The following is a 20,664-nucleotide window of genomic DNA, read 5'->3' as shown; positions in this document are numbered from 1 at the left end:
TCATTCGATTAGCTAATCGTGTAAAAGACTTGGGTTATAGCATTATCTGGGTAATTTAATGGAGTTATGATATCAATGTAATTCTGATATCAATCTTTTGGTAATAGTGTACCTACCTAGTTGCTACATACGTACTGTAGACACACGTTCGGTACTCTTTGTTGTCCACTGGGCTACTTGTGTATCAAAAGGTCTGTCGCTGCATTGAGACACGTCTAAAGTGATCATCAATAAATAAAACCGAATCATAAATAAAGCACTTATGCGCGAGCAAAAGCGACCATATAAGCGATTCGAAAACGTGTTAAAAAGCCAAATATTTCATACTTCTTTATAAACCACGGAATACAAACTGAATAGAAGGTTGTGACATAATATTATCTGACCGACACACACACTTCTATTATATAATACCTACCTACCCACGCTAAAATAGAGGACTAAGCTTACTATTAAGGCTCGATTACATTACGAATAACTGAGATTATCGTTTTTTTATAAAGAGTTGTCTTTGACGACACAAAATCAATATGAGTCCCCTAGTTTAAATGCCGGAATTATTTTCCATATTTGCATGTAATTTATACACAATATATTATGAATATAATATATAGCTCGTATATCTGAAGATTCGCTGTTCCAACATAATATTGTATCTCTATGTCGTATTTAATCTGAGAATAATGGTTTATGATTTTAATATCCTCGAATACAATTAGTACCTACAATGGCAGATGGCCCGAAAACCTTAGAATTGACTTCGTGTGCGTTTACGGCACGTGAGTTTACGTTACGTTGAGACCCATGGGCATTCCTTGGGTACGCAACCCTTACAATTTTATACGCCTGCGTCTACAGCCTTTTGCCATCAACTATTTACTCACTCAATCACTTGACTAATTATAAACTAGAGGCCAAGAAACTTGAAATAAATAAATAAATCAGGAGGTCGTTTAAATATAGGTACTATGTTTTTGAGTTTAGGTATAAAGACCCTTAAAAGACATACTTCTTACATAGTACTTTTATATAATATTATTATTATTATATAGTATATTTGTTTCTAGTATAGTATTTTTATATAATATATTTGTTTCTATACTAAAAAATGGGCCTTAGAAGAAGGCTTACAGTTACTCAGCGGGCGATGAAGAGAGCTATGTTAGAACTACTTACCTACTATCTACAATCAAATCAGAAGTGAGGATTTCCGTAGAAGAACTAGAGTAACCGACAAAGCTAAACGAAGAGGTGCGAATGTGCTGGAATGGCGTCCCTTAAGGTGGACGGACATCAAGGGAATCTCTAGGAGCCATTGAAACAGCTCCCTACAAGATACAATGTCCAGCGGTGGACGTCAGCGGCTCAAGTGATGATGATGAAGAGTGATGAACATGTTTTTATGTATGTTTTAAGTAAGAGTAAGAAGTTGCATAAATGCGCTCGGCGGGTCCGTAAATGTCTGGGTAGTTCTCAGGCAGAGACGAAAAGCAAAATGATAGTGTAGAATATAGTGCAGTACTGAACTACGGCGACGCGCACTCGGCGAATAATTATTTGCTGCGAAATAAACTGCATAGAGATAAAAGCAAGTTTAATTTCCTTTCATGTTTTCATTGCTCGTTGAAACTGTCTCTTTTTGTTTTTTTTATTTTACAAAGTGCTGTGACATTTAAAAATGCAAACGATCTAATTGTCTATGTACATATTTTCTTTTTATTTTGTTGTGTTAAATCGCGCTATTTATTTTACGCTCGTTTGTTGTAATAAAATAGATACAACGCTAATCAACTCCATCTTTCTAGATCTACGGAGACAACTGACTTTCTCCGCGCATATACCTATATATAATTTAAATACTTTATTTCACACAATTTAGTAAAATTGCAGTCAAGTGATGATACAGTCTAAGATGGTAAAGAATTAACCTGCCTACGATAGCGCTAGTACTATAGAAAGCCGTACCCCAAATCTTTTTGTACACGGCATCGTAGCGGAACGTTAAATCACTTGGCTGGAGGTGTTTATCTGTAGGGGTACCTAGGCAGCCGAAACCTCCTACTACCTACCTCCAAATTGTCCCTCAGAAAAAGGTATCAGAAATCTCACCGTATAACCAATAACAACTGAACTCATATTATTGCGTGTTATTGTTATAATACTTTAATCTTGAATAGTTCCTCTCGGGAAAAACAAGCGATAAAACAGAAGACGAGAAGAATTATAGCGTTGTTTACCGCCTCGGCCGACTCGACCGGCCGCGCGACAACCCCGCGCTGAGAACTTGTTACTTGCTACTGGGAGACTGATGGACGTCCATTTATTACCTTACTTCATTTATGTATACTCCGGTCCGGGATTCGCTGGCATGATATTTATGAGCCTCAAGAGACAAGAACATTCTGAATGCGATCTCACCTTTGACCTTATGTACCTATACCAATTTTCTTACTTGTCATATATAGTACGCATGTTTTTTTTATAATCTACTTTTTCGTTAAAATAATAAAATTAAGAGTGTGTGGCTTGTTCGCAATCATTAGGAATAACTACGATATAATTTATAATGTATATTAATTAAAAATATATAAAACATCAGCGTTCAATACAGTGGACATTATTCTACTCGTCAAGCCCTTTCGTTTGCTACCCATATTGAGGGAGTTGTGCAAAAATGTAATCCGCCATTAAACTTTGATTTGTTTGAGAATGTCACTAGAAGGCGCATGCTTCAATTACGCCACCCATTTAGGAGAACTGCTCTTTTTTCTAAAAGTTTTTTCTGTACGGGTTCTGAATTATTGGAATTATTATTTGTACTATAATCTATACTTATAATAAATCTGTAACTGGAAGATTTCTGTACATTTAATATATTTTGAAAATTTTAACCTGGGGATGCTTTATAATCGATACTGAACCCAAAACAGATTTTTATTTAATTTTTGTCTGTCTGTCCGGGCATCACGTGAAACCTACTGAACGGATTTAAATAAAATTTGGCATAGTGGTAGCTGGTATTCCGGGTCAACATATAGGATACTTTTTATCCCAATAAACAATAAGTTCCCTCCGGGAAACGGGATGAAGATTTTTATTAATTTTACTTCATAGCCTTATCTGCTATTGTTTTATGTGAACAAATAAATTTTCATTTCATTTTCATTTCATTTCATTTCATAGCTCCGAAAATGTATACTATCAAGCATGTATTGTCTAATTTTAATTGGGATCTGATAAATATTGTCGGAAATAAAGGACATAACTCTTCACAGATAACAGCAAGTCGCAAGGCATATGGGACAACGATCGAATGCATGCGTACCATCCTACTAATATTATAAATGCTAAAGATATAAAAGAATATAAATATTAAGTCTGATTATATACCTGCTAATTCATGTTTCAATTATTCAAATTGAACCTATCGCTTAGAAGTTGCGACGGGTATAGAATAACACGTACGGCGACGACGGGCCGCGAATAACATAGTTTGGAAATAAAACTGGACCTGGTAGGTAATTAGTTTCACAAATAAAGCCTTTATTTCCAACTATAAAACATTCGTATTCGTGTTTATAAATAAAAAAATTCAGTACATTAAACTGAGTTTCATTAAAGGGAAAAATAAATCTATATTACTTATTAGATTTCCGCATCAATATGGTTAAACCGCAAGCAACTTCATATTTCCGTAATGCTGAAGTATGCAGCTGTATAACTTCAGAACGTCTTCGTCTTTTGTACCGAAAATTTATGTTTTTTTTAATTAGGAGTATTTGTCGGACAAACAAACACAGCACCGGTAAGATAGTAAACGAAACACCATCGCCTATAAACAGATCTACACTTTGCAGGGCAGCCAGGGAACACCTCCTGCAAACTGCCGCTCTGTTTGCTCTGGAATGCTGCTTGGCGGTACAAATAAGAATGCGGTAGTACTTCCCGGACGAGCTCGATCGCGAAAAGCTGAAACCGCTGAAACTCTAAAAGCAGCTATGTCTAAAGCAAACCCGTAGTAATGTAACAACGCAGATTCGCAGCACCTTCCCCGAGTCCTGCGGGCGGCAACGGCATCATTTAATTAGCAGCAGTAATTAATTTCACCCGCACCCTTTGAGCGAACAACGCTCGCGATCGTGCTTTGTGAAGCAATTTTGCATAACCTCGTTTTTCACTTAAGTTAAGTTTTTCTCTTTCAGTTTTCATAATTGAAAGCAAAAGGATCTGTAGCGAGTACGAAGCAGCGCAGGGTCGGTTATTTCCAGTATCGGAACACTGCTACGTTAACGTAAAATGCACCTTAAAGGCACTGCTTGTTTAAGAGGGTCGTTATTTTTATTTTACTTTGCTCTCACCGTACTGTTCCATGATTCCACTGCACTAGATCAACTAACTACACATCTAACTTGATCGACAAAGTTTTTTTTATTTCGGTACAAGTTATCACGTAACTGCCATCTCACCCGATGCTAAGATTCTACTTCTTTGTCGGTGGGTGGTAATAACCACCGCAAAAGCCTTCGACCCGACCAGATCAAAAGAGAACAGAAAATACAAGCATGCCGGGGATCGAACCTGGGACCTCACAGAGCACTAAACACTACGCCATGATACGAAACAAGTCATCTTGTAAAATATGTATTTCTCACTAGTGACTAATTGATGGTGATAACTTTGTATAAGTACCTACTTATACAATGAATGAATGAATACACTTTTATTGTACACCAAAGAAACAAAAAGTAGTTACAAAGATATAAATACAAATCAAGAGAGTACAATTTGGTGGCCTTATCGCTACATAGCGATTTCTTCCAGGCAACCAATGGCGTAAAAGGAAAAAACATAGAAAAAGAAATGGAATGGTTGAAATGGTTATGGATAGTTGTTACTGTCAAATAATAATATATTTTATATCGAAAAATTATTTCTATTAGTTTTTGTAATTAAATGTAACATAATCCAAAATAAAATAATTTATAAAAAATACTCAAAGACAATAAAATTTAAATGAGTTATATTTTTAAATTCAAAACACGGTAGGTACCACCTATACAAGAATTTATTTCATATAATAATATGAAATACTAAATGTTGCTCGTGTTTTTTACGGATTTTTAAAAACTTAACACATATTTATTTATTTATTATTCACGTACCATAAATTGTGATTGTGAACATAAGATACATGAAGTGTACAAAGGAAAGCTTATCTCTATAAGAGATCTCTTCCAGCTACCCCAGGATGTGAGTAAGATGATTTAATTGTGGTATAGGTCAAATAAAGGTACAATATACTACATAAAATATAATATATAATATAATAAATAATATATATATAAGTAAACAGTGATAAATATAGTATGACACATAGTCTAGAAACCAAGTAGCCTAGGTTACTGTCCTTCCTTTCAACTCCGTCCATTCATGTGAAAAGACTATGTTACTCATTAAATAAATAAATAAATATACGACGTCATACACACATCGCCATCTAGCTTATGTAATGTGTACTAAGATAATTTTTGAATATTTTTATGAACAATATGCATAAAGAAATAATAAAGATAAACACTGAGATTCAAGTTTCCAGTTGTGGGAATCGAACCGACAGCCTTGGACTCAGAAAACAGCATCACTGCCCACTGCGGCAATCGGCCGTAACTTTCAATTATCTCTAAGCCAAAAATCAAGTTTATTGGTTGCTTAGTCAGGGCCTTAAGGAAAAACAAACAAATAAGCTTTCGCTTATATATATAATATTGCATAGTGTTAAGATGGTACATAGTTACAGCTAAACAAACTATGCGACACACATTCTTCCACTCATTCTCTATCGGCACAGCTATCGGCCTGTAATTTGAATATACATTCAGTCCGCAAATAGGCATTAGTAACAACGGTGCTCCCAGTACGCGCAATATTTCACAAAAGCTAATAAGGCCGGCGTCCATTACGGCCTCATAAGCGGCGTCAGTTCCCGGCCGTAAACACGAGCCCACCCGCGCCCGGCTGCCGGCCGCAATAAAACACGATATTAAACAACGCTATAGGCCGTTTTAGGCTTTATTACCATTACAATGTTCCATTAGCATCCACTCACACCCGGACTATGAGAGTAAGGGAATTGAGAGAGCACCTGGGTTGGCCCTCACATTTTGAAAAATATCTCTGGAGCATGACAACAGCAGCCGACTTCACTCAGGGATTTTTTTTAATTCCTCCGAATTTAAACTGATTTTCATTTAGCCAAGATGTTAACGGATGCTCTCGAATAGATGACATTATTCTTTTATCGTTTAGACTTGTTCGTGAAGAAAGAATTTTATGTATATGTAATATCAGCATACATGAAGGGATACATGCACTGCGTACAATAAATATAAATATACTACGACAATACACACATTGCCATCTAGTCCCAAAGTAAGCGTAGGTTGTCTTATGGGTACTAAGATGACTGATGAATATATTTTATGAATAGTATACATAAATACATAATACAGATAATCACCCAGACACTGAAAAACATTCATGTTCATTACACAAACATTTTCCAGTAGTAGGAATCGAACCCACAGCCTTGGACTCAGAAAGCAGTTACACACAAGTTTTTTAAAAATACTGTGGAGATATTTATATAGCATGTACCTAAGCCGCGTAAGATCTTTCACTCGTCGCCATTTTCTAAGACCATTAAGCATTAAGGCCGCTCAGCCGGAGCTGGAGTGTTGACGTTTCCATTCCCATAACTGCCGTGACCGCAGGACGAGCCGGCAACTTAGATAATGGCTTCACTGGCCGCAGACGTTATGGCCGCCTCGATTGCCTCTGGGAGTTAAAGGATTTGGGCGGGCGGCGGTTTTTAGATATATGTTGCAAGATATCACTCTAGTAAATACCAGAGGTTTTTTCTAAAATATGACCTGACAGCCAAAAGTCGGCGACACGTACCTTCTCGTATATATACAAATATAATAGTAATAATAAAACTTTTAGTACGTAAATAATAAGTATCGCAGCCAGTTCACACACACATTTTTACACATGTGAATTGAAATGTAAAAATAAATAATATAGGTACTCAGTTAAGATGTGTACGGACAGAGGTCACATAACAGCAATGAACTTACAAACAAAGCATAACAAAAAAAAACGCAATAATGGTAGTTTTCTGCCTAATAAGGGTTGCTTAGTTTCTACTTGGATAATTTTGTCTAAAAAAATATTTAGTTAAATAAAACTAAAAACCTACTGTAAAATTAAAATGGCATAATTCTCTCGTGCAAAAAAATATTAAACTGCTCTAAAAAAAACTAATTTTGCCAAAATATAAAAATATATGATTCCGGCCAGGATCGAACTGGCGGCCTTCTGCGTGTAAAGCAGATGTGATAACCACTACACCACGGAACCAGTTGAGCAGAGTGTTTAAATTTTGATACAATTACTTGATCACATAGAGACAAGTAAAAGTGACTATAATAATTATATATTATAATCGAATTACGGTCAAATATAAAATATTGAGTACTAGCGGTTGCCGCGACATTGTCCGCGTACAATCTCTATTGCGACAGTTAAATTCATACAAACTTTCATATTCTACTAAATCAAAATAAAGATGTAATTTGTAAGTTTTTTTAAATATAAAAAGAATAACCCGCGCTTTGCCCCAGTTTTATTTTCCAGGATAAAAATTACCGTAGCAAGGACGACGCAAGCAAGGTATTTCTTCTCAAGTTTTTGTCAAAAACGATTAAATAAGTATTCTTATTTTAATGTGTTAAAAACCAATAATTAATAAATTTAGGATATTTTGTGAAAAGTATTCTATTTCCTATCCTTAATGCTAAATCTAACCATGATCGGTATAATTTATTAATAAAATGAAGGTAACAAACAAACTGACACTTTCGCAGGAAACATTCTATAAAAGCGTATCTTATGAAAATTACTGAAGTCACTTTGACGAAACAATCATCCTAGATTGCATGATCAGAAATTCGAACATAAATAGGCATGATATTTGCAAGGTAAAACTGTTGGGACTTCAGAAATGCACAATATTTCCTAATGCGTTTTATATTTCATTCGATATTATTATAAGAGGACTGTATTTTCAACCGACTTCAAAAAGAAGTAGGTTCTCAATTCACCGGAATCTTTTTTTGTTTTAAAGGGCATACTTTCCAGGTGGTGCCATTTAAATTTTTTATGGAAATCGGTCGAGCTGTTATTAAAAGAATAACGATCAAAGTACTCATTTACTTACCAAAAAAGTCCGGGAGGGATATATGTAACTATAATATTTAGGTCACATTAGCGTTCGTGTTCTAAAATTTCATTCGATCGCCGGAAAAATGATGTGTCGAATGCATGTGTTAGAATATAGTCAGAGACTATAAGAAAGTATACTTATTTTAATAAACTACCCGCTTTCGTGTTCTTTTTGTCGGTATTTCACGGACTGTTCGACATAGTGGTAGAATTAGGCAAACCAAGAAAGCATCGTACAGCTTTTCAATTTAAAAGTGACGTTGTCAGTGTAGTGTGTCGAACAGTCCGTGAAATACCGACAAATAGAACACGAAAGCGGGTAGTCAGATTCTGCCCGAGACATCCAACTTGACATCTCGTACCTACGCAGTCCCCTCGTGGCCACGATCCATGCAACTGGGTCGAAATATCGACAAATCCAAAATATTATCGTGGTATGTACCCGTTGAACTATATTTAAGAAATATGATGTACTGGTTTAGTAAGATTTAAGGATAATAGTTAAAGTAACTATTTGATAATTCATATCATATTTAATTATGATTTATCGTAAAAGCATATCTCTGGTAAAGTTATTATAATATTAAAAAATTTACTTGTTATTGTGGTTCTTAGGTTACCACCTTGGATAATAACATATATTCGATAGGAAGGTGGTGGGACGTAGTTTCCCACCTACCTTTAAAGTTATAAAACACGGCGCAACTCTAAAAAGGGATCGGGTCATGTGTGATAATTGGGTGAGCTATGTCTCCATTCTGCTAGAATAAAGATAAGTATTCTTAGTGTTTCCTAAATGTTAGTATGATGTTATTTATGTTTAAATCTTTGTTTGTACCCAATTATGATTTTTATATTTATTAATAACCAGCGGGCCCTCGCGACTTCGTCCGCGTATGAGTCAATCGAGAAGCTAGAATGGATCTGATGCTGACATCATAATCATCGTGACTCGCTATGTATGCTGTCATTATTTTAGTTGTTAATAGTAGTAGGATGGTTGTGCCAGCCACAACAGCCAGTCGCAAGGCATATGGGATCGTTGTCCCATAAAGTCAAAGTCAAAGTCAAATATTTCTTTATTCAAATAGGCACATAGATGGCACTTTTGATGCGTTATTATATACAAAATGTGTACATAGCAGTGAGTAGTGATGGCGATAACTACAATCGTAAACTTAAAACTAAAGCTACGAGGGTTCCAATCGCGCCCTGGTCTAAGAAGAAGCCCACAACAAACTTAGCCGGGTGTTCTTTTTGTTATCACCATCTCACATTGTCATTAGAAAATATTTAAGAAGCAACCTGGTTAGAGCAATTGTTTACACCCAAGCTTTTTTATCGTTTACGTAATCCTTTATACTATAATAGGACTTTTCTATAAGCTTTCGCTTAATACAAACTTTGAACTTCTTTAGTGACATCCCCAAGATATCAACCGGTAATTTATTGTAAAATTGTATACAATTTCCTTTAAATGAATTGCTTATTTTGTGTAGTCTAGTGTACTGCACTGCAAGTTTATTTTTGCTTCTAACGTTCAAATTATTGCAGTCACATTTTCTTTTAAATTTTGATATATTTTTGTGAACATACATTAAATTTTCAAATGTGTATTGGCTATAGAGTGTCATTATTTTAACATCTTTAAATTTATCTTTCAACGACTCTCTCGGACCCATTTTATAGATCGCACGAACAGCCTTCTTCTGCAGCACGAAAATAGTGCCAATATCAGCAGCATTACCCCATAGTAAAATTCCATATGACATATTGCTGTGAAAGTAACTAAAATAGACTAGCCTAGCAGTTTCTATGTCTGTCAGGTGGCGTATCTTCTTTACTGCATAGGCAGCAGAACTAAGCCTGTTATATATGCCTTGCGACTTGCTGTTATTTGTGAAGAGTTATGTCCTTTATCTCCGACAATATTTATCAGATCTTCATTAAACTTAGAGAAAACAGGCTTGATAGTATAAACTTTCAAATAAAAAAAGAATTTTTAAAATAGGGTTCCAATGTAACGGAGCTATGAAGTAAAATTGATAAAAAATTTAATCCCATTTCCCGGACGAAACTTATTGTTTATGTTATGGTTTCCGAATTTGTGGTCGAATCATATTATTTATTGAAGATTTAAAACACTAATGTATTTTAATAGAAATAGAGTAATATTTTAATAGAATATTTTATTAAAAGTAAAGTAATAGACAAATCAGTAACTGCTTTCTACAATTACATTTAAACAGAAATAAAACAGTTTGGTTTTATGGAATCACCATCTTTTATATATTTCCTATGTAGGAAAACCACGCCTTTTTTACTAAGTCTTGTTTTCCTGACAACTTTGATGTGAGAGTCTAGCTATGTATCTCGCTTTACCTCTACCAAATGTCAAATGTCTGTTAATTATGTCTGTTAATATGTTAGTAGGTATAATTTTTTTTTAATAAGGTATTTTTTTTTATACTCGATAGGTTTTACGACGAAATAGTTTAAAATGCCTGAACAAATCCCGTATAAGTATAACGCATTAGCCTATTAGACTGCCGGTGCAGCCGTCGCGGCGATGATCGCGCAACTTTTAATGACAGTTGCAAAGTAGTTGCCCCGAAGTTGTGACATCGCGCAGCATTCAACTTACGGGTACACTTAGCAAGTTTTTCCGTGTGCAGTTTGTGCCATCGGTTATCGGCACTTCAAACTTGGTGTATTTACAGGAAGCATAAACTCCCGGGCCTTATAAGTTGTTACTTATAAGGCTAAAGGGAGTTATGGCCAAAGTCGCGAGGTATAAATTAACGTAGTTGTAAGTATATTTTTTATTGGATGCTCGTTACTGCGTCTTCTTAGAGTAAAAAGTACAAAAGCCAAAATACCAAGTTCTATGGACTGTGTTTTCCCTAACATGGAAATAAAATGTCAATGATTACAAACTTTCATACACATTTAATTTCCATGTTTGGCGCTGAAAGGGGGCTTGCCTTTTGGGGAGAATCTTAAAACCTAGAAATACTTTTCCTCAAGGTTAATAATTAAAAAACACATTTGAGCACGAATCAAACATGACGACGCCGACGCCAAAAGTTGTTTAGTATTATTTTTTTTGGGTAGAAAATACTTAATATTTTAATTAGTTTAGTTAGGAACTTAGCAAGACTGGTAATTATTAGGTATCCTATAAGTTCAAATAATAGCTGTGTTCCATGGCATCGTACCGAAACGATAAATCACGCAGCGATATGGCAAAGTTGATAGAAAGCCGTGCTGGAAATCTATGGCCTGGAGAACTGCCAATTTAGTAATCACAAGTATCCTTTCTTGTTCCCTTTATTGGTTGTCTGAATTTACCACAAATTGATATGATTCCGACGGTACAACGATTTCAAACGTGTGCTGAAGTAAATCACAAGAGCTTCGATATTTAGTACCTATAATAAACTCGTAGGTAGTTGGTGTCTACAAGTTTATATATGTACTACCCATCAATCGCTACAAACTCTATCGAAGTTTGCTTGTTTAGACCACTTTGCGGCCCGGCCCCATGCTGGCTGAAACTCGACCAAAGTCAACACAACTAATCGAGTGCTCTCCGTTTACTTAGGGACCAAGAAATATAAAAGACATTTGACACGAGCGTCACCCCGGATCCACTCGTGTGTCGCTTTCAATCCAGCTCATGCTGTGAGAGCGGTGAGGTCAGAATACAGTTGCTACCACCACTCGTCGCCCCGCGGTTGTCGTACGAGGCGGCTAAGGGAATAAACGGAGAACGGACAGCAGCCCATCTATTATTATTATTAAATAGACTAAGCAGCTTTCGCTGATGCGTCTATATAATTTCTTGTGCTCTTTTTCTTTTTGATGTTTCTCCAGTCTATTCTTAAACTGATTCAGTGATACTGCTGTCACTACATCTTCAGGCAAGGCATTCCACATTTGTTTAACTCTATTGCTGATAAACTGCCACGCAATTGAGAAACCTTTCATATAAGCCATGGCTTGCAAAGATTATAGTTAAAACTGCTCCCGGAGATGCCTTTAGTCCAGCGGTGGACTGTTATAGGCTATTGATGAATTATCACAATTGTAGCTAATGGCCCAATTCGCTATTACGATAAACGTGAACATGGCATTGCGATGATCACAACGTCAATGCCACTTTCGATCGAATCTCGATCAAAATCGATCTCGTGATCCTTCCTAGAAGACCTGTGCACTAGCTGAATCAAAGCTGTTGCAAAAAGCCGCCTGAGGCGATGTCCACGTTAATCATATTTCATCTTAACATTGTCTTGTTATTATTTTTATTTAACACTAAATTAGTACAGCTGTACTACTTAAACGAGCATGATGTCACGCACTTTATAGATAACCAATTACTCATAATACACCAATCGGCACTGGGCTAGCGTAGTGGACTACGGCCTAAGTCTTTCTCGTTATGTAAGGAGAACTGCGCCCTTTAGTTGGCCGATAATAGATTGATATGATGATGACGATGGTGAATTACACACAAAAGGAAAGAGAAAACATTAAAATACATAGAGTAAAGTATGGTGTAGTTATTCTCATTAAATTCTTAGAATAATCAAGTATAGGGCTATCAATTATTGGCTGAGAACAATGTCTCAGAGTACCTGAGCTATTCCACAATGGAATGGATGCTAGTAGTTATAATATGTCGCTCCTCTACCGCCGAATTAGCGTAGGTATCCGACAAATCAAAAATTTTAGAAAATAAGGTTTATTTGTATCTTTAAATAAAGCTTCTTTTGTAATAGGTTTTAGTTGTCGACGTCGGCGTTTTGTTTCTAATTCGGCGATGAAAGCTCGATGTATCACATTTTAAGTGCTTCGTTGGTCTCTGGCATCTAAGCATATCGCAATGTGCTAGGGTCATGCCACAGGCTGGGCATACAATTGGTACGACAGGATACCTGACAATTGTAGGCAGTAAGCATTTAATGAAGTGGAATCCCCTAATATTGGCCTCAGAGCGCACGTTAAGCTGTCGATACTCGTTAAATCTGATCACTTACGTACAAAACGATCTTTAAAGTCTACGTACCTCCGTTGCTCTAAGTTCTAAATGCCCTGTAGGAGAGGAAGCCTGCGCCAGCATTTCACGTGTCAAGAACAATTTTTGTTTTAAATGAAAAATTGTGGCCAGCCAAAATATTTTGATGTATGAAATGAATAAATGATTCATTTAATTAGTTTTGTGATGAAACAACGCTATAGCTTCCACGTTGCGCCCCTTGTTGTAATTAAATTTACGATTGTAATTTCATTTTTAACTTCCAACCGCGTCGCTTTATATATTTTTAACTCTATTAACACCTTTAGATACCCTTCCATATGAATAAAGAATTTTAAACAATCCTGTAGGAACTATTTGTTTTCCGGGAAAATAAGCGTCGCATAACATCTCCATAATGCAATCTATCTCTTTGCATAATGTTATCGATATGTGACAAGCGGTTGAGGCGAGCTAAAGAGACAGACAAACAGAGCTACTTTCGAATTTATAATATTATAAATATGGGTGCACGATAATAAATAGTCGGGAAGTTGAATAATGTGTACAATTGACCGAATTAGAAGCCTGTTAGCGTGGGGCTTGGTAGAATATAATTCTATATCATCCCATGGTTTTCAGAGACATTAAAATTTTATCAAAACACCTCTATTGGAAAACAAACTCCTCATTTTAAAAAACCATTCATAAATTTATTTTATAATCAGTAGACAGTAGAGTGCGAGCAATGACTATTATATACCTACTTATGCTTACCTAATTTGATCGTTCAGGCTTGATCATCCTGAATGAAAACTGAATCGTACAAAGAGCGTATCTACTTACCCCGGCGGGCCTGTCGACAGGCCGCTAAACCCTTGAGAGCCCCACTCGTACCTGCGTCCTATATTGATAAATGTTTTATTCATGGTGGCTTAAACGATTCACGTCCTACCTTTCTTCTGTAAGAAAAGGGCTACTGAAATATCTACTCCCTATGAAAGAGCTGAGGTTTGCATACGATTTGTAACCCACGGATAAGATATTTGCTCGGTGAATGGATGTGTGCGTGGCCTCGTTTCGACCGCAAATCAGTCGAGCGCTGGCGAGTGACCTGCTTTGGTGCTCCTACTTCGGCATCCACACTTCCACGTGCCTCGTACACTCGCTCATTACACGACACAATGGTAACACCTGTTATGGAATGTGGATCTGGTTTCAATATAGAAATATTTCCGTGAATGAAAAGAGAACAATCAAGCTTTATGCTATGATAACATTTATCGAGACAGAAACATATTTAAGAGTGGTTTTGACGTACTGGCGCAGCGGAGAGCGCTGTGGTTCTAACTGGATGCGATTCACAGCAGGGCAATTTGGGAATTACAATTTCTGAATTTTCTCTGGTCTTATCTGGAGGGAAGCTTCGGCCGTGGCTAGCTACCACCCGACCGAAAAAGAGGTGCCGCTAAGCGATATAGCATTCCGGTGCGTATAAGGTTATGGGTTTAATTTAACTGTCAGACCCTAACAGGGTAGCCCAAGATCCATACTGAACTGGTCATTCTCCTTAAGCCCGAATTACCGAATTCCTTTGAGCAACAAATGTAGGGCATTAGACCCACATCTAATGATCACTCATCCATCTCCCACTACAATGTAAGAGGCTCGTGCAGGTATTAATTTATCACGTAAGACCTCAGCTTCAATCTCAGCTGGTGGTGTTGATGCAGTCTAAGATAGTAGCTGGCTGACCTAGTCAGTCAGTCAGTTATGTTAACCTCATACCTCTAAATGGTTTCGTCTTCGACATCATTCCTGAACGTTTAATTGGTAAGATGGTAATTGGCCATGGCCGACCCTCCCACCAAAACAGACCAGGAAAATTGTTATATTATATCCCCGTGCCAGGTATCGAATACGGGACCTTGCGTTTATAAGCTTATCACTACGCTAGAGCCCTGTAAAGTCTAAATACTGTGATAACACTAATCTCTATCTTTTTACGGAAATATTCCATGAGTTTAACTTTTAGATACAGAGTTCAACTGAAAGTTTTATCTTCCAACTACTTATAAGTGCCCACTTAAGCGCCACTTTACAGTAGTTAAGGGATCTTACTGGTGGAATAAGATAACTGTAGTAGTCAGTTGTTTAATAATAGAATGTAAAAGATACCTCCTTCGATATTGTGATACTGTATGCTACTGAAAGTTGCAACTTCAACTCTTGCGGTAGGTACCAATGACTTACCGCAAGTTTAGCTAAAGCAAGACTCGCCTTGCCTCCTTAATCAGTAATTTGAGATAATGAATGAAGTTCCCAGTGTCGAGCTGGAGTTAGTTAAATCGGCCATTGCTCGGCTCATTGGGCCCACTGAAAAGTTTTCACATTTAGCCAACTTTCCAAATAACTTGCTACTTTGTCCGCTTAGTGATTAATTACGTCTCTCTTTAAAGGAACTAATTTTGAGAAATTCAATCTTTTAAGCGTTTCCTTTGAACCGTCAGGAAATATCTACCTCATTACTTTCATTATAATATTTTGTGGGAACCTTGCAATGCCTGATTATAATTACGCTAATGTTTTACTTACTAAAGAATTGAGCGCTTGGCCGGTTTTTAAAACTCTAATAAGTTCCGTTCTAACATAAACATGTCACCTTCATGACCTAGAAATATATGTCTATACTAAGTATGTGAAAGAATATCTATTTTAAAGGTAAATCTATTTATTAATTAACGGAAAACTATACTTGAGAGGTTCCATGAGGTTGTATCTACATTTAATTCTAGTTTCAATCATAATTGCTTCACTAGTATGAACCACTTTGATAGTTCATCTATATTCCGGAAGTAATGGATTCAAGTGTTATTTTTACTTTTTTACTTGTTTACTGATCTTAAATTGTATGGGTAAAGCCTGAAATAAACGATTATTATTAATATTATTATTTTGGTTGCAAATATTTAAGAAATAAAATAAAATTGTAAAATATGTTATGTTGCTGAGCAAAACTCAATACCTAAGCAAAAACTTATGATTCCGGCCAGGATCGAACTGGCGGCCTTCTGCGTGTAAAGCAGATGTGATAACCACTACACCACGGAACCGGTGATGATAGCTTTGAAATAATCTTATATGTTACAGCATATGTACTTATGCAAAAAGTGTCTACAAAGTTTAATATCAAGTGACTTTCTCTCTCCAAACCGGACTGCGGGTTCATTAGTCTACACAAATAAATAAAACTGTGCCGAAAATAAATGTTGCTTCCCTACAAAATCTTACAATTCAAATAATGTGCTTAATGAATAAAGCTATTTATCAAAAATCTATCGTATCCAAGAGAAGCTGCTGACTGTCGGTGGCAAACTCAGTGGATGGGCTCCTTTTCCAAAGTAAACTAGATTGTCATAAGTTGTAGTTTCTTCTTAATAAGTCCATCGCGGTTTTTTGATGATGGTCACTTATGCCACACAAAACCACTATTTCAGCGACCTCTACTGACCCTCAAACATAAAAATTAATTGATACATACGCTAGACAACCAATCGCGTTGTATACAATCGCGATCCATCCGTTTGAGCGTTAAAAACGTAGGGATAGAAAAACCGGTCAAACTTATAACAATAATCTCTTTGCGTCGGAAATAAAACATACGATCTAGTGCTTCCGGCCCCTGAGTACCCGGAAGTGCGATATGAATATGCTCGAGGCGGCTCGCTCCAGCTTTGACACTTTATAACTGAAACTTTCCTACATTTAACAACGTATTGGATGAGAAAAACTTTTGCTGACTTTGCATAATAGTATGAAAAAAGCCAACCAAGTGCGCATAAGACTCGCTTACTAAAGATTACTTACGTGGCATAGATGGTTCTGTGACATGTATGATAGTACATTATGTAAAAAGTACAGTTACCGTGTAAGCGAGCGCGATAAGAAAGCTAAGTAAGTGTACCATAAATGTTTCATACGACGATTTTCATCACACTTGTGAGGAGAAAAACAGGCTAAATTTTGAATACCTACGTTCTCAGAAAATACTCTCTTTTTTTGTGACGATCAGCTTCTGGGCAAGATGCCTTTCGCAAAAGAGAGAGGGGTAGAGAGTTTAAGAGCATAAACTCTACTCCTGTTCTTTATATTGATGATGACAAATAAAAAGCTTAGTCTATAGCTATTGCTCTATACCTACGAGTATACCATTACTATAAATTTGAAAGCTAGTATGGATGTTTGTAACTCCACCCCGCCAGAACGGGTAAACGGATCTGGATTATATTCTGAATTTGGCTTAATGTAGGGTTCCGGATTTGTTTCTGCAATTCACAGAGTAAAAACACTGCGTAGTTACAGTTCATGTGGGATAGATTTGTTTCGATGATATAGGCATACACATCAAAATTTACACGTGTACGAAGTCGCGGGCAAGAACTAAGTATTGGAATATTAAAGCAATTAGTTTTAGAATTGTAATTGTAAACTATTTTAATTTAAGTATATCATGCTAATTATACGTTCGTGAAAACAAGACGCGCACTATTCATACCTCTTGAATGAAGAGTTTCCATGTCGAAGGTTGTATTGCTGCGGTTTTCCGGCCTACGATATCAGGCTGAGAAGCCGTTTAATATAATTTCCGCTTTAATGAACTAAATTAAGGCGACGAACAAATTGCACAACTTATTCAGAACCCAAAGTCCAATTAAAAATGCAAATCAATTTGATGAATTTATTTCATTTGCGACTGAAACTGATTTAGCGGCGGCGGATTGTGTTCCGCTACAATGGCTTCATTTAGGCTTTCATAACCAAATTAAATTAAATGTTAAGTGTTGCATAAAATTCGACTGAATTATGGCTGTAATTAATTATTATCTCTGGCGAGCTTCTCAGCCCTCGAATACTGTTCTTGTACGGTGCGGGACTACGTTGTGGGACGTGTGTCAAATGGGACGTCTTAATTATTATCTCAAGATATTCTTCTTGTCTTGCTTTTAAGTTCTATTTAGGTAGGTAAAATAAGCCAATTTTGTTTCAAAAATTATTAATTCGATTTAAATGCCGCAAGCTTTGAATTAGTTTTGTTTTAATGTAATCTACTGGGCCGATGTGTCGTACCTACGTTACTTACATATACAAAATCCTCAGTGCTCGAAAACCAATGTCTTCATACCGTACATGCTGACCGCTGGGATGGGATGTGATATGGGCCTATTTTGCAAGTAATGAGTCATTTAGTTGACGATAGAGAGCTTTGCTCGGGGTATCTCTCTATGATTAAATACAAAATGAGGAAATCTTGTTATGACCCTGAATTTCTGACACATAAGCTAGTTGCGAAAAAGAAAAAGTTTGCGGGGCACGTGGGATTGATAGACTTAAGGTTTGGCGAAACCGCACCGGTGAACTCAGATTAGATAGAAGGTCAAAAGATATTCTTCAAAAATGGTTATAATATGTAGCTATAGATTGTTTAGTTCCACCTAGGTATACATATTAACCCATTTTAAGATTAGGAGACTAATTGATAAACTCTCTCTATAATAAAAACAAGTAAAAGCTGCGAGAGGTTAAATCGTAGTGTCTGGAAAACGTGATTGTAACTTGTAATCGCGAAGCAGATGTTACAGAATTTATTAAACGTACTGAGGTAATGATTATTCGGTCTCTGCATCTGGCACGTCGTAAGAGTTCCAGGAGTCGACTCGAGAAATAATTGATACCGCTCCGTATGAACAAGTTAAATTATTGGTGATCCATAGGTCGCTGGTTCAAATCCGGCTCGAAGGACCAAAAGGATGTGGGGTGTAGTCCTTTGTGGAGTGATGATAAATGATAGAGATTGCTAGAGATTGATAAGTGGACTGTATTTCCAATGATATAATTGATAATGATATGTAAATGATATAATGATATTGATAATGAGTACGCGTCGAGTGGCGGCCCGAAGTGCACTGTCCTAGTTATGGCCACGAGGCTCGACGATTGCGTAAACTGCTGACGGTGCAGTGTTCGGTACACGCAGTGGCCCGAACAAGGTGCCTCAAAAATGGAAAGCATAGCATTAGAAACCTACCGAAAGTAGGATACTTTGATAGGATAAATTGCTATTACAACAGAAGGTTTGTTAAAGTGTTATTTTTTATAGTAATAACGGACGGAACGAGTAGATGGCCCACCTTGTGGTACCTAGGCTAAGTGGATAAACAATGCCTATAAACAGAGACTCTTTGATTTTTCATTCATCAACTGTTGTGGCAGATATAACCAAGATATATATGAAAATAATGAAGTATAGGAATTTGATTCCAATCAAAACCCTTGATGTCGGGAGCTGTAGGCACGTATTCAGACGTAAGTACGTAATTACATGCGTCCCTTCTCGCCGACAATACCGGGGAATCCATTGCCTGAAATATGCGATATTTGATTTTGGATGAAGCATTGTCCGCGGATCCGCTGACCCCGAGCAATCGAATTTGACCATAGAACGAGGAAAGCTTTACGAATGTTTAATTTAAATCTTGACTTTATGTTGCAATAAGAATACATAATAAAATAAGTATAATATTAGGTATAATTTCAGCAGCGTTCTCAGTGCTACTACTACCATATAATGAGACCACCAACCCGTCTGCCCGGTGTGGTGGTTGTAGGCAAACGCTTCTGTTAGAGGCTATTGATGATAATTTAATTCTACAAGCGGTGATAGTGGACTTTAGCTTAAATCTCGGGGGGCTGAGTCCGAAGCGTGGCACGTACCTCTTAATTTTCTAAGTTATGTGCGTTTTAAAAAAATAAGACCCGTGTCATGTAGTAGGCCGGCAATGGGTTGTACGATTCGTCCTTTTTTGCTCTATTGCACAAAATATTTATAAGTCGTAGCGTTTTTGTGAAAGAGTTCGTCTAGGAAAGTTCTTATATGGTCTGAAGGGCACTGTTGCCGGTGTATTCGGGCACTTTGTAGGACGTAATCCTTACATGCCCTCCGAAGTGTTGTTTTAATACATCAATAGGCGATGATTTTCCACATACCATAACATGGGCCATCTTCTTGGTCTACCAGGTATTACTGAAAATAATTGTCCGTTTATTAAGGAGTTATATATATAGGCTTTACATAATTTGTATATAGCATCACACTAAGATTTATAATTATCGCAGTGAATACCTCGCAAACAGGTTAATTGATAAAATATATTTACAATTACCAGGAATTCTGGAGTTTCGCTGACGTAGTATTTTCAGTACATACAGTAGGTACAGTAGTTATTTCTGTTCGTATTTCACACTCATTCGCCCGAGCCGGCACCCTCGTTCCGCTTCGTTTTGTTAATGTTTCCGTTCGCTTC

General features: G+C 36.7%; 2 non-coding genes across 2 annotated transcripts; both read right to left on the bottom strand.

Annotated features, from left to right (window-relative positions):
* Window positions 1-7,346: 7,346 nt before the first annotated feature.
* Window positions 7,347-7,419, bottom strand: Trnav-uac. Its single transcript has one exon. It is a non-coding gene; the product is annotated as a tRNA-Val (tRNA).
* An 8,924-nt stretch (window positions 7,420-16,343) lies between these two features.
* Window positions 16,344-16,416, bottom strand: Trnav-uac. Its single transcript has one exon. It is a non-coding gene; the product is annotated as a tRNA-Val (tRNA).
* Between the last annotated feature and the right edge of the window lie 4,248 nt (window positions 16,417-20,664).

The sequence above is a fragment of the Pararge aegeria genome, chromosome 16 (assembly GCF_905163445.1).
Source record: "Pararge aegeria chromosome 16, ilParAegt1.1, whole genome shotgun sequence".
In the NCBI taxonomy this organism is placed as follows: Eukaryota; Metazoa; Arthropoda; class Insecta; order Lepidoptera; family Nymphalidae; genus Pararge; species Pararge aegeria.
The sequence above is the reverse complement of the archived record's forward strand: the minus strand, read 5'-3'. Positions and strand labels throughout refer to the sequence as shown.